Below are 12,073 nucleotides of genomic sequence, written 5' to 3' on the forward strand. Positions count from 1 at the left end.
GGAGATAGGGAGTGCTGTTTTTTCCCAGCTGTGCATCCGTACTTTCCTATCGTCAACGTTTGTATAATTGTTACCATTTTTTATGTAATCATTTTTCTATGTTCCTGCTTTAAAATAAAAATATTTTTCAAGATTATGTAAAAAATATGTTTGCCGAATGTTTCACATTCATACAAGCAAGGGAAATATTAGAATCTTATAAAAATTATGCGAAACCTGTAATCTAAAACAAAAGTAGAAAAATTTGTTTTGCAATTATAATTTTTTGTGAAAATATTAAATAAACAATGCTTAATTCATTGATAATATCTGTAGTTCGAGAATTTAATTTTTCTTCGAGTTATATCGAATTCATTAATACAGACTTTAAGGGCTTTTTTCGTAATGTATCTTTTCTTTTTTTTTTACAATTTACGATGATATATTTTCATAAAAAAGGCAAAAATAAATTCAAGCATTTTTTTTTTTTTTTTTTACTGTTGAAAATAATTTTAGTAAAGGTATTTTCTATTTAAACAAAATAATACATTTCCCCTAAGGATGGAGTACTGCTGCCACATTTGGGCAGGAGCTGCTAAAAACAGCCTATCCTGCCTTGACAGAGTACAAAATAGGCGTCGTGGCTTAGTGGGGAATGCCCTTTTCTCTTCCCTGCAACCTCTCTCCCACAGGAGAGACGTTGCGAGCCTGTCTTTGTTTTATCGTTACTTCCATGGCAGGTGCTCGTCTGAACTCCAATGTGGTCCCCCCTCTTGCCAATCTTTCACGATAAACACCCGTCTAGCTGAAATCACTGTCAAAAATTTTACCCACTCTTTATCTGTGCCAAAACCAAAACGTAGATTCTATGAACAAAGCTTCTTTCTTAGAACTGCACGCCTGTGGAACTCTGTTCCGTTTGCCTGTTTTCCAACTGACTACAACCTGGATGTCTTCAAGTCCAACATAAACAAATTCCTGATGAACGGTCCCCTTAAGTAAGACACTTTATCCAATCTCCAATACTAACGTACTGTACACGCAATAACCCTTATCCCCGAGTGGCTTCCGGGACTTGATAAGTGGTGACCACCTTCTAAAAAAAAGAATTAGATACAACTTTATATTTCGTGCTAATTGTTTGGTAAATACTGAAAATTTCATTATATTAGTTAATTTCCTTATTTTTGGTGAATTTTTAAGTAAAGGGAGAGGTTTAAATGTTTATACATTTTGAGCATCTGCATTAATTTTTTTACGTACCATATCTATTTATTTGCGTTAATGTATCTATGTGCGACATATTTGCGTTAGAGAATCTAGTATTTAAAAGAAGACGATTTTAGTTGTGAGTTGTCTGTTTAGACGCCTTTCCGCCATTGTTGATATCAACTTCTTTCTTTTAGAAATAAAGTATTATGTCTTATTACTTTGCTTGCAACCAATATTTACGGTAACTTATATCTTCTAATAAATATTAAGCATTTTTTACCCAAATACGCACCAATCAATTAATAAAAAAAACGAATAGCTTTTTTATTAATTTCCCACTGTATTATTTAAAAAAAAAAAAATTGTGTCGCCCCCAGTCACGTTTATCAAAATTTGGTATGAAAAACGTAAAGGAACCAAGTAAACAAACAAATCGTTGCAGATGATCGTTGCCGTGGCTGATGTACATCCATACTCCCACACTTTCGCTATTCATTTATTTATTTCTGTCCGAATCCTTATAAAATTAAAAAAAAGTCCTTATAAAAAAAAGGAATGTTCTTATAAAAAAAAAAGAAAAAGTTGGTCAGCCACTGGGTGCGACTACTGACTGACCTCACGTGATACACGCAGGAGGGGAGAGAGAATGTCCGAGACGGGGTGGCAAAGCGGGTAGAAATAAAGAAAAAGAAATCGGGGTGGACGGGTGACACAGTTAGGGACCAAACAATTATGTGAACTTAATAAGCAGATAGGGGTTGGTTAGCGTAAGAGGGTGAGGGGTGCATGGTTGAGGTGGCCCTCGGGGATGGGGACAAGAAATGGAGGTAAAAACTCGGCGATTTGGTATGTTAGTGCAGATACTTTGTTTTTTTTATATTGCTTTGTTCTTTTTTTATGCTCTTTTTCTGTGGCGACCTGAGTAGAAGTGTGAGGGTCGTTCTACGGGTTCGAAGAGGAGGGCAGGTGATAAGGTGTGGGGCGAGGTGAATTATAATGAAATAGAGAACACGTCATCAGGTACGAAACACAATAATAATCATATTTTCGTTTCGTTCTATTTTTCCTTCTTTTTGTCATATTTTTGCAAAAACAAATATGGTGATGTAGATATTATGGTGATAAATTTCTGTGTTTTCCTTTCGTTGCTTTCATTCTTAAATAATGAAATGCCGTCGTATTAAGACTTCACTGAGCAAACACGGACAGGAACAGACCACCAACCTCCTCCACCTCCTTCACTTCGTCGTCTCGTTCTCCTCTTTTTTGCGCTATATTTACAGAAACGTTTTATGTCACGCTCCACCTCTCTTTCTTTTCGCGTTATTCTTCTCTTCAGCTCGTCCAATGATCAAGTAAAAATATTAAAAAAACAAACAGATACAAATGAAAAAAAAAACATCGCAAAAATAAGAAATCAAATAATCCCCCCACACACAAGTTGTCACCCCTTATTCTACATGAATAATAATATCAATAAAAGTTGCTTTTTTTGTTGTTTTTTTTTCAGATAAAACCAACAAGGACGATTCATTTAAATAAATGGATGTCACTTTTTAAATTCCCAAAATATCTTTGAAAACATAAGGAAAAAATAAGCATGAAGCAAACTGGAATAGTGAGCAAACATAGTAAGAGATTAATAGAAACAAGAACACAAATAAAAGTAGAACAGATATTTCGGTCCCTCCCAACTAGCTTAATCATTTGATGTAAAAAAAAAAAAAATTAAAAAAAAACGTTCGAAGGACCGAAATATCCGTTCTGCTTGAATGATGTATTTGCGTTTTTTTATTTCTATCTGTCTGTTTGGAGGCCTTTCCATTGTTTCATATATTTATTAACTTTTCGTGTGAAATTTCATTTCATGTTTTAAACCTACGTGCGATTAATGAAAAATTAGCTTGGACACTAAGGAATCTTGCACTTTAAAGACAATGTCTCTAAACTATACGCTCTTAAGACCAAATAAGACTTGGTACATCGGATATGAGTCCATACATTTAGTGACCTTAATGAACGTTGAAAGTAAATAGATGCATATTTTTTTAAATAAATTTATTTGTGTACGGTTTATAGAAAACCTGTTATATATTGAATGTTTGGTGGATCAGTCAGTTTTAAATAAATGTTATCTTCTGTGTGGCTGTACTTAAACTTGATCTGGGGCAAGTTGTTTTGTAAAGTTTAAAAGGCCGAGTTATCAGATTCGAACAGTAGTGCCGAAAGGGATATCGGATAAAATTGACGCCAAAAGGGAAGAATTGCAGAGTTGTCTGCGAGCGAATCGAAAACATGTACTAAAATGAGCTTTTGAAATTTAGAAGATTTGAAGATCTCTATTCTTTCTGTCGCCGGTTATACTGCAATGAACCAAGTGTTCACTGATGAATCATCTTGGAGTTTACTCATTTGAACCTAGAGTTCAGTTAATTCTCAAAGAAAAAGATTTTTGAAAAAATAATTTTAACTTTTCAGCTGCTCCAGCAGTGTAACCGCAGCATTTATCAAACCACACAGACGGCCAAAAACAGCCATTATCAATAACAAATATGCGCAATGTTTTCGATCAGCCTCGAGCCATTATATAACACATGTATGAGATTTGAAGAATAGATTATGTTTACACGTTTTCCAATATTGATAAAACATCAATATCCGTTGCCTTTGTACTTTTTTGAATTGAAGAATAAATGAAAACAATGGGCCTACATAGTAATTGAACTCTTAATCTTAAGACGATGAAACCTTAATACAGCAAAATACGAGGAATTCTTGTTTTTATAAACCTTTAGAAATTGAATATTCAAAGAGGGCGCAAAACCGACTCATTAGCAATATATAAATATATATTACCTAGGAATCACCACTTATCAAGGCTCGGAGGTCACTCGAGGATAGTAATCGTTAGTAGTACAAATTGGGAAAATTGGATTACTTAAGGGGACGGTTCATAAAAAAATTGGTTTACGTTGGACTTGAAACTACCAAATTGTAATCAGCTAGAAAACAGGCAAACGGAAGAGAGTTTCGCAAGCGAAAAAGAAAGATTTCTTCATGGAATCTACATTTAGGTTTAGGCACAGATAAAGAGTGGGGGAAATTGTTGGTAGTGGTTTCAGTTAGACGAGTGTTTTCATGAATGTTTGGTGATAGGGGGTGATAGATTGGAGCTCAAACAAGCACTTGCGATGAAAATAACGATAAGACAGAGACAGGCTTTCAACCTCTCTTCTACGGGAAGAGGTTGCAGGGAAGAGAAAAGAGCTTCCCCCACTCGGCTACGTAGTTTATTTTGAACGTTGGCAAGGCAAAATAAGTCTTTCTAGCAGATTCTGCCCAGATGTGGCAACAGTACTATATCCTTGGACGTATCTGACTTTTAGATAGATAGAGAATTGCATTAGCAATGAGATATTTAATGGAGCGTTAGAAGGATCCCACCATTTTCCCAGCTATCTTGGTAACAGATTATATGTACGTTTTCCATTTCATATCAGGAGTAAAGGTTAAGCTCCGAAGAGTATCAAAACATGGAGCCTCCTCAAGACGAGAGCCATTCATTTCAATTGATGCCTGATGGGAATCAGAACGTTGTTAATGTAAAGCTTGATTTTAGATGCATTAAAGTTAACCAGCCACGTCTTTCTCCATTGTATCACGCGCTAAAGATCAAAGGAGAGAGAACTTGGTCGTTAACAGTCTTTGATGTACTGATATAAATGTCTACGAATGATCTTAGGATGTAATTTGGGAGGTCATTGATATAGGTCAGGAAGAAAGTTGGGCCTAGGATTAACTCTTGAGGGACTTCAGCATTAATACTGTGGGCTTCTGATTTCTGCCCATCAACCACTACTCTTATGAGCCTATCAGAGAAATGATTTGATAATTGAGAAGACATTTCCAGCTATACCGTAGCTGGAGATCTTGTGGAGTACGCCTTTCTGCCATACCTTGTCAAAGGCCTTTGAGGCCTTAAGAGCAATTGGCTTAGAAAGGAAGCTTACTTATGGAGCGGAGGAGACTGGTTGTTCTGTACTGAGGAGAAGATGTCCGATCAACTGAATTCTTAAATACAGGGCATGCTGATGAGGTCTTCCATGATGTTAGGGAAGCAATTCTTATGAAGACAACGCTTAAACAGCTTTGTACGAATAGAAGCTAGTCCTGGTTGGAGCTTTTTCAGCAATGTAATTTGAATGCCGTCAAGGCCAGTTGATTTACTGGAATCAAGGTTTTTGTATTAGCTTGGTAACATGACGCACCGATATTTGCATGTCACTTACCGTGTAATCAGATACAGGAGGAAATACGGGAGGGGGTGTTGATGAATTTGGTAGTTTAGGGTAGAATAAGCTGCAAAGTTCTTGGCAAAAAGTTTGGTTTCATTCAATGCTGACGAGACTACCTTAGGTCCATTGATGATGGTTGGGATAGATCACACGCTTCTGCTAAGGATCCTGTTTGTTATTCGCCCAAACTAGTGGAAACCAACGCGTTGCTCAACTACTTTGGACCTGCCGGATTGAGTATACAACTCTCTCGCGTTCTTTATTACTCTTTCACAGTGGTTGCTGGCAGTCTTAAGACGACTTTAGTCTCAATACATCTATTTCGTTGAAAACAATTGAAAAAGTAATTTATGTGCACAATACCAGCATACCATTTTGAAGAGAAGCATGGCTGACTATTTTACTGGAATTTTTAGAGTGTATGAAGCGGTCAATACCAACAATTACCCATTCTGTCAGGCCTTATTCTACAGAGAACCCGTTCTTTTTAAACACGGTACGCAGAAATTTATCTAATATAAATGTACGGAAGCTATCTCAGTAAGTCATGGATTATCGATAACATATTGTTTTTTTATTGTAACTGAGTCAACTGAGTAGTCGGAAAATTTCAGTAGAGACACAACGGAAGATCAACATAGCTTAGGGCAAGTTCTCAGAAAAGGTCCAGAAGACTTGCATACTGATCGTCAATCTTGGGAACACGGGTGAATTCGTGAACAATCTAGTCATAAGCAATGGAGAAATCGTGACAGATAATAATCTATCTTGTTTGAGTAAGCTAACCATTCCACATTGTGAACATCCAAGTCTCCACGGATATGATTGTTAGTCGAGAGATAAGCAGACAGGATCTGGTCGAGTTTCTCTAATATACTCTTAAAGATAGGAACTCCGATGTTGTGGGGGAGATAGAGGACAAATATAAACGCGGTGGTGTGAGCAACCCGGAAGCACATATAGAGCAAATTAGGGTCTTCTCTGGTTATGTCCTTACCACATGGAAAACCATCTTTAATGTAATCACATATTATATGCGCATGGCGATCTTGATGGTCAGATTTATATATATATATATATATATATATATATATATATATATATATATATAAATCATTCATAAGAAACGATACAAATGAATAATTGATGAATAAATGCTCGTTTTCAAAGGAATACGTAAGTTAGTTTACATTTATACAGTCGCTTGTATATGGTATAACTTTCGTTTAAATAATTGCTAAATTCGAACATTTAAATATTGTTCAAATAATATTCCCAACATTTATTTTATTTTTTCGGGCTTGTCTCGCAGTAGATAGAGGTGGTGAATCACTACGGTTCAAGGTGAGCATTGTCTGAAGATAGCAGTTTCAATCCTACTCGAAGCAGGCCAGAGGACCTTTGTTCAAAGCGTGGTGAGACAACAACAACTATGGAAGGCAGTAATTACTGGGAGGACAGTTAAGAGACGCAGCATTCTTATCCCGTTGCAGTTAACTATCTGAAGAAGGCTACAGGAATAGTTGATTGAAACGTAGTAAAACAGCAACTATGAGATGAGGATAACAATCTGCAAATAAACTTCCCAGCGTTGTCTAAATAAACATCGGCCAACACCCACGTGTTGGTTTCTTTTTCTTGTGTTCCTTCTTCTAATCTTTGTTTACTCCCCCGCCTTTCTTTTTGTTCCGATATTAATCTCTATATGTATCTCTATGAGTCTGTAAGCTAATGCTAAATCCTAAATCGATTATCTTACAAAATCAAAGTTTTTAATATAAATGCCAGTGTAACAAAAACTTAATTATACATATATGTGTGCGTGTGTGTATGTGTGTATGTGTGCATATGATAGAATATATGCACAATATAGAAAATATGCAAAAATAGAATTGAGCATAATAGTTAAATGAAACTAATTCTTCACGAGTAAACCATAAAAATTAATAAATGATTAATGTTCGGTTTTCAAAAGAATATGTACATTAGTTAACCGTTATAAAGTTGCTTATATATCGACGATTATAACAATTTTCGATTTAATAACTTTAAATAGAAAAGTTAAGCGTTTAATATCAATTTAAAATAAAGATCGCATCTTTGTATGTATAAAGAAAATCTACTATCTAGTAGATTTGTTGAGCTATAAAAACCTCGTTTTTTTACATGTTTTGCTCCTATGTACGCAAGTGTGGAGCATTTTAGAAGCAGTTTGTGAAATGCCATATCTAATAATCTTTCTGAGAGGAAATGATTATTTTAATGACACGAAGTATCCAGGTTGGATAGCTCTGGGTGATTATGTCGAAAAGTGATCAGTTTGAAGTAATAAAATCTTAAAATCTACCAAAAGTTGGTACTTATGATAAACGATGAAAGACTGGCCTTTGTGGGAGGCCTTTGCAAAGTAAGAAATATTAAACGATATTTGGTGGACAGAGACAGAAACAGAATAAGAAGACAGAATACTCTTCCCACCGCTGTATATCAATCTCAGCTTAATCGCCAAGGACAAGGATGGTTAATGCTTCATTTACTCTTCCAGAATTGGCCACGGAGAAGTAAAAAACTGGCATATTTGACAGTCCTTAGATCAGGCAGCTCATCATAGCTCCAGTGTTCGAAAATTCAATGAACGAAGCCTGCGCGAATATTTTCTTGGTATAAATAAGGCTAGAAACTATGTAGAACTTGTCAACAATATGATAATTGCTTTGGAAAATCTGTGCTGCAAAATGAACGCCAAGAAATTTTCATATATGATTCGGTTTCCTGGGAACCTGTGTTCAATGACGACGAGGAGGGGCATTCTATCAGGAACTCAAAGAGATGGAAACCAGTCATGAGAGTTGACTACTGTTGGAATTTGAAGAAATAACTCCCTGTCGTTGAGCATTACAGAAATTTGCAGAAACGGAAATTCAAGCCATGAAATTTAAACAATGGTGAAGCAACATGCAATTTACATATACATATCTTTATCAATGTCAACCATTGATTTTACAATAATCGATTTTTCTGTAAGATAATCAATATTTGTTTTTAGCAAAACATATTTTTTTCTTAAAACATATGAAGGATGATATCTGTTTATCTAATACCAGCACAAATTAAGCAAAAATACGCTAAATCAGTTGTAGAAATCTCGAAAAAAATTAAAAAAATTATTCAGTATCATTATATTGCAATAAATATATAATAGCGATTTTAAAAATTAAAAAAATGAGTGCCACTGCCTAAAATTGAAACAAAAGTAAGCTACTCTCCCGCATTTTCGCCTACCCTCTACACCACGCCCATAGTTGAAAACATTGTTTCACCCGTGAATTTAGATTCGTCCATGCAAACAGGTATAGTTGACGAGTCCTGTCAAGGTCAACTATTTTGTTTTCAATTTTTTAACACTTAGCAACAACTCTTGCAGGGTAGAAACGAAATCGAAAGTGGGTTACAGGCCCATATACCCTATGCATCAAATTTTTCCTTCCGTAGATCAAGTATTCAGGGAGAAAGGGGCTTTTCGCACTCACAGACAAGGTTACTTTTCTCTCTATATCAGCAAGTATCCCTGGGCTGCTCGGTGGTAAAACCTGCATAGATATTATATTTTAATTAATGCAAATCTCTTATTACTAAAAGACAATTATTATCTAATTCTCTATTAATGGTTTTAAAAGTTATTAAAAAGGTATGACTATGGTATCATCCACTAAGATCGAAACCAAAATGTTTAGCGTTCCATCCTTTGATTTATTTCTCCAGCGTTTTTACTGTCTGTGCTACGGACAGATAAAAAGCAAAGTTAACACTTAAGCAACTTTGAGCTATTAATGTTTAATTTTGGGCATGCGCAAAGGAAAGCCGTAATATTTTATTCGACTTACCGTGCCAAGATCAAGTATTTTGTATTCAATTTTTGCCCCTTATCAGTAATTTTTCCATCTAAACAACCAATCGAATGTGTACTACATGTGTAAATACCAAATATATCAATTTTAATCTCCGTAGACCAGATATTGAAGTGGAGTTTGGTAGAGACTTATTTCCTTGTTTTAGGCCATTTTCATCTTAATTTCAACCAGGTTAAGCAGAATGTAGAAACTATGCACGAATAGAATTTTACCTAATAATAGAACCAATAATCTCAAAACATACCACAAAAAATAAGTATTTGATTCATGCTCGTTTTTCAAAGAAATATGCATATTAGTTAACATGCATAACCATGACGGAGTATATTAAAAAGTTTGTTTTCATAAATTTTTAATTAAAAAAGTAGGCGGTTTATGTCAGTGTCGGAAAAGGCTTAACCATATATATATATATATATATATATATATATATATATATATATATATATATATATATATATACGAGCAAACAGTTAATAAAACATGTTAAAACACTTTGAAATGAGTTAAAAACATATTTAATCTGAAAAGGAAACTCTAGATAAATAGATAGTCCTTAATCCACGGAATTTCAAAGAAATACTTTCCTTCTCATAAGAGGGTAAGAATTAGCAAAATGCGGGGTCGGATTTTGTATGCAAAAGTATTCGATGAAACAACAAGTAAGTCAAAGAACTTACTTGATAACAAAAATTTAAGCAGAGGGAATCTGGTGAAGAAAAAGGTGATTACACATGAATGGATAGTCTGGTGGAAGATAAATAATCCAGTGACGGTAAAATCCAAATATGTAACTTCAAGAAAGTTAATTGAATTTCCATTTGCACAAGTAAAATCCAAGGAAATCCCGTAATTGGAAGAATATGGTCCATAATAATCCAAAGGCAGAAATTCATGGAATAATTCACAAAAATGTGTACAAGGAAAAAATTCCAATAATATTAATAAAAGAAAAATAAGATATGCTTTTCACTCTACTGCCGCGATATAAATATAAATAAGAAAGATCAGGGAAGAAAAAGAGGAGAAAAAAAGAAATGGTGATAGAGTTAAATATAAAATAGAGAAACAAATGTCAAAATGATCCAGACAGGAAATGTTAAAGGCGCGAAAAATATATAGGTCAACTGAAAAGTACAGGTCATCACTTTAAAAATTGTCAGCAAGTGTTGTTAGATGACACTAAATGGAAAATAAATTAATAAATAAATAGAAAATAAATAATAAATAAACAATAAATAAATAAAAAATAAAATATAAAATAAAAAAAATAAAAATTATTTAAGGGGAGAGGATGGCTGGTATCTGAAAATTCAGGAAAAAGCAAGAAAAAAGTAGGTAAATGTATATAGTAAAATATAAGTAAATATACATACAAGATATGAAAGTGTGGGTAGATTGATATATTAAATAGGAAAGTTTAAAGAATAAAGAAGAAAATGCAGATAAAAACCGGCCATGCAAAGGAGAGATAAAGAATGAAAATAAAGGATTATTAAATTATAAAGTAGTAAGAAGTATGTAAAAAAACGATAAAGTTAAAGAAAAAAAATTATCTGTATATAAAAGGTAAAAGTAATAACTATGTAATTTCAAAATTGCCATAAATTTGGACTTATGTTTACAGAAAGAGATCAGTTCATTTTAGAATTTATTATATTGTTACTTTGAGGGGAAGTAATTATAGTTATAGCTTCGGTTGTGCAGAGGCGACATTACTTAGAGCTTGGAGTATTAGACTTAACTTTTTTTATGATAGTCCATTTGATTGAGAAGGGGGTATTGTTAGAGTTAAGTTTTTTTAATTTAAGTGGTTAGAGAAGTTCCTTGGTTATTATTAGAATTATGATTGTTAAAAGAAGAAATGTGGTTTGATTTTCTTTTCTTAATTAATGTTAAAGTGGCGCCGATATATGTATGTACTTTATTAAAAGCTCGAGGTATGATATTAATATTAATTTGCTGATTTGTATTAGTTAAATGGTTTGAATTTTGTTCATAGTGTTCAACAAATAGTGGGACAATGTCTGTATGAGGACTATTTAGGAGAAGATAATGAGTGTTGTTAGTGTTAGGATGGCTGTTAGGAGAAATATTATTATTCTCATTAACATTATTATTATCATTATTATTATTATTATCAGTATTACTAGTTGCATGATTGTAGATGGAGGGGCTGCTCGAGTGGTGTATTGGATTAGTAAGTATATCAGATGGAGGGTGGGAAGAATAACTTGAAGACGAAATATTAGTGTCTGTTATGGGAGGATTGCGTGGGAGCTCAGTAATAGTGCAAGAATATATAACATCTTTATGGATGCAATAATTATTGAGTAGGCAAAGATGTTTGTTATTACAATTACAGTTAGTTTTGTGTTTAATTTGGAAAGGGAATTTTTGGGCTGATTTAATTTTTTTTGTTATTAGATGTTACGATTTGTTGTGCTAAATTAGGCATTGTTGAATAAGAAATCTTGATTGAATTTTTATTGAAACTAGAACTATATCTGTGTGGGTATTTGAAAGAGTTTTGTACAATGTTGAAGAATTCCTTAGGTATATTAGTTTTGACATTGAGGCTAAATGGAGGATTAAACCAAATATTTTCTTTCTCCTGATACGACTGGGTGGGTTAGAGGTATTGCGATTAGTATTTTGGTCTGGATTATAAATGTA

This window comes from Euprymna scolopes, chromosome 32 (genome assembly GCF_053919585.1).
Source record: "Euprymna scolopes isolate OS-2025 chromosome 32, ASM5391958v1, whole genome shotgun sequence".
Classification (NCBI taxonomy): domain Eukaryota; kingdom Metazoa; phylum Mollusca; class Cephalopoda; order Sepiida; family Sepiolidae; genus Euprymna; species Euprymna scolopes.